Source organism: Mixophyes fleayi, chromosome 7 (genome assembly GCF_038048845.1).
Source record: "Mixophyes fleayi isolate aMixFle1 chromosome 7, aMixFle1.hap1, whole genome shotgun sequence".
In the NCBI taxonomy this organism is placed as follows: domain Eukaryota; kingdom Metazoa; phylum Chordata; class Amphibia; order Anura; family Limnodynastidae; genus Mixophyes; species Mixophyes fleayi.
Genome location: NC_134408.1, coordinates 118,800,140 through 118,804,297, shown reverse-complemented (window position 1 = coordinate 118,804,297; position 4,158 = coordinate 118,800,140). Strand labels below are relative to the sequence as shown.

Genomic DNA, 4,158 nt, shown 5'->3' with positions numbered 1-4,158 from the left:
TGTGTGTGGAAAAAATAAAACCAAGCTGCAGTGCCACCTGCTATATATATTTCTTGAAGGAGAAGTGACAGTTGGGAGTGGTTAGTGGTTGCCGGGGGTGACAGTGGGGAGTGGTTGGTGGTTGCCGGGGGTGACAGAGTGAGAGGAGTGTGATACTCAGGACGGCTGAGAGAGATCCCTGTGTCTGGATAGACATCTGGATAGATGTGGCGATGAAAATGAAGGATAAGGTGATGGAGAAGAATGATGAGGTGGTGACATGTGGACAAAACCATGTTAAAAAAGGGCGCTTACGTTGGGAAGTAACGCTCTTCCCCTGAGGAGGCCTGAGCTATGGCCCAAATGCATGACAAGAACCTTTTTAACACCTTAAGTAGCTTGATTTGACTAGAATGCATGAGTATCATGCACGGGTTAACTTGTGTGTGTATATATATATATATATATATATATATATATATATATATATATACACACACATACATACATATATACATATATATATATATATATATATATATATATATATATATATATACATATAAACACATACATATATATGTATACACACATTTATACACACACACACATATATATATATATATATATATATATAGTGACCGTGAGAGGGGGTCAGGTACCATGTCCTGGTGTGGATGGTGACGAACAGCAGCAATAAGTTACTTGAATGCAGGGTTTTCAGTTTAACTGGCCTCAACCAGTTTTATTATGGTAATCAAAATAAACAAAACATAAATAAAAACCTTGCCTGTCCGGCACTTACTTAAACATTTAACACGCAAATAATATACTGATCTGGTTTTGTGGCCGGGCAGTATAATTATGTATATTAAGTATTCCTTATTTATCTTTAGACTCTAGTGTAATAAGACTTTTAAAGGTGTGTTTATACTGCACCATTTGTGCAGCGTGCATGTAATATGTACCTTAACCCCCTTAATACTTAAAAGATCACAGGAGACCAAATTCTGCTTATTTTTTTATTCCATGCTTTTTAATTGCACCTAGATTAACCTAAATGCTATCGAACTAAATGGCAATGGTCCCATGCAGAAGTAAGCTGACACTCAGTGTGACTAAGCCTTCCACACTGACTAACTTATTTTCTTCTTCCTTGCTTTTTAACTGCACCTAGATTAACCTAAATGCTATCGAGCTTAATGGCAATGGTCCCATGCAGAAGAAAGTTGACACTCAGTGTGACTAAGCCTTGTACAGTGACTAACTTATTTTTTTCTTCCTTTTCTTCTTATTTTTTCGTTTTTTTTTCGTTTTCTGAATGCTGTTTAAGGCCAGATGAGGTGTCTGTGTAAGGTCAGGTGAGCTGCCTCTGGCATGTGGAGCAGGTCACCGGCATCATCTTGTCTTTCGTCTCTAGAAGGTCAGACGTTTACGTCTGTAACCTGCAACAATGAAATATAACAGCTTATTAGGATAAAGAGTCACTTTTTCATGGTAGACAGAATTTGTTGAGGAAATCTTGAACAACACTGGCCTAGACTATAAGTTATACAGTAGCTGGAACATATATATATTTACCTCTCTTTCTGCCTTTAGTAGGGGCGACACGCTTCTTCTGTCTTGTGATGTGCCGTCTCCTTTTTCGGACGGTCACTGCCCGTTTTTTGGCCATGTGGCCCTTCTTTTGTTTTCTTTGATAGGCCATGGTAGTGGCCAATTTGCCTTCAGCCAGGAGCAAATGACTTGTGGGCTCCCAGCCCTCTCTTTTATACCCTGAGACTACATCTGTCTTTAATGATGTCATATGGGTGGGGTTTGGGTGTGGTCTGGCCAATTGTTTGTGGCATCGTCAGCTTGTCATGTGGGTGTGGCCAATTAACCAGTCATAGAGGTCATACTAAACATTATCATCTGAGTTCACTGCAACAATAAAGCAGGTGACTGGAATATATGTTCCAGGAGAGCCAAGAAAGAAGCAAGCTTTATATTTGGGTTGTAAACACAATCACAAATGTTTGGAGAGAGCAGGAAAAAACAGCTCAAACAGACCTACACGTAGTGGGAGGGTTATTAGGTACAGCCATGGATTACAACAGTCAGTAAATTTATTGACAATAAAATAACTGAATTTTCTACCAGCCACTAAAAAAAGTAAATTTCGGAAAGAAACAGACCATGAGATTAAAATAAATTGATCACAATACTTTCTTACAGGTGATTATACTTAATTATTATGTTTCTCTTAATTCAGAAAACAACCATGTTTGTATATCTATATGTATTGAGAATGGAAGTTCTCTTAATGATACAACACAAATCAAAGTAAAAACATTATTTATTACCAGACGACGGCTGGATAACAACATCAAAACAAGCCAAGCTTCAAATTTGCATATATTCTCCAATCCCGGGTCCTGATTCATTAAGGATCTTAACTTGAGAAACTTCTTATTTCAATCTCCTGGACAAAACCATGTCACAATGCAAGGGGTGCAAATGAGTATTCTGTTTTGCACATAAGTTAAATACTGACTGTTTTTTCATGTAGCACACAAATACTTGATAGCTTAATTGTACACTAAAATTTAAAGTTGATATTTGTGTGCTACATGAAAAAACAGTCAGTATTTAACTTATGTGCAAAACAGAACACTCATTTGCACCCCTTGCATTGTAACATGGTTTTGTCCAGGAGACTGAAATAAGAAGTTTCTCAAGTTAAGATCCTTAATGAATCAGGCCCCCTGTGTGGATGTGCTCTTACCCCCGTTTGGTGAAATACAGGCATGTACAGTAAATACCCCTCACTGAGTAACCTTCACTGGGTAGAGGATCCCCACTACCCGCCTTATTGAGGCACACAATCAGGGCCGTCTTTCCTATTGGGCACAATTGCGGTCAGCTGGCGATCCGGCTCCCTCCATGGTCTCCTCCTCCGTGCGGCGCTCGCAGTGCATGTCGGGCGCGACATCATCACGCCCTCCCGACATCCATTGCAGAGCGCGACGGAGGAGGAGACCATGGAGGGAGCCAGGTCGCGAGCTGACCACAAGGTAAGTATTGTCTTTTTTTTTTCCCCAGGTTTTGGTTTTTTTTTTGCTGCCTCCGACGGGCAGGGCCCATATATATAATCATTTTTTTTTTTTTTTTTTACATATAGGGGCCCCGGTGCACTGCTGTGTCCGGGGGCCCAAGATGTTCTTAAGAGGGCCCTGCACACAATGCTACATTTGATGTTGAGCTGGACAACATCAGATGTCTTATCAAAGACATTGAATAGATGTGCAATAAAAGGGATGAGATCGTCAAAGAGTGCAACATTGTAGCAAGAAAATCGAGATTGTAACCGAGTTCTCGTCCAGTCGCCACTTACCTACTCAATTCGATGTCGAAAAGCACTATAGGGTCAAAGTTTTCAATGTACTCGCTAACTCCATTCTGTCTGATTTACTTCAGTGGAAGAAATCTGTAACTTGTTTGAATTTCTTTTGGAGTTCATCAAAATGAGTAATGAAGACCTGCGCTCCGCAGCTGATAACGTACAGCAACAATACAAGAAAGATACAGCCCAAGATTTCAGTGATAAACTAATTTTCCTGAAGCGATTTTATAGAAAGCAGCCAAAGGAATTTCTTGCAGAAATTCTAGAACTAGGACTTTCTCTGGTGTTTCCCAACATCACAATTATTTTTTCTCCATTTGCTAGCATCTATTGCTTCTGGTGAAAGAACGTTCAGTGTGTTAAAAAACATAAAAAATTATCATCGCTCAACTATGGGGCAAGAGCGATTGAATGGGCTGGCCATGCTCAATATTAACTGTAATAGTTGGATTTATTCAAATTCATTGCTGCATTTGCCAAAAAAAACCTAGAAAAGCATTTTTTTAATTTGAAATCTTCAATAATCCAGTACATGCGATATTGCTAAATTTAATTTCCTTCTACACATCTATAGAGGTTTCAACTCCTTACAGAGAAGCCACTTCAATTGAGGAATGACCTTGCACCAAATAAAATCTGTCTTAGGAAATATTGTTTTCAAAAAGGTCCTCTTAATCAAATGAATATTTTTTATATTCTTCATCTATCCAATATTGATACCTCCCAAAAGCACTAATATTACAACAGTAGTGGCCAAAGACATAATCGCTGCTGAAAATATTAGAATCAATTGC

At 38.9% G+C, this 4,158-nt stretch overlaps 1 long non-coding RNA gene across 1 annotated transcript; it reads right to left on the bottom strand.

The window, feature by feature from the left end:
* Positions 1-987: 987 nt before the first annotated feature.
* LOC142097051 (uncharacterized) lies at positions 988-1,706 on the bottom strand. Its single transcript, XR_012678104.1, has 2 exons — positions 1,561-1,706; positions 988-1,424 (listed from the first exon to the last, which is right to left on the bottom strand). It is a non-coding gene; the product is annotated as an uncharacterized LOC142097051 (long non-coding RNA).
* Between the last annotated feature and the right edge of the window lie 2,452 nt (positions 1,707-4,158).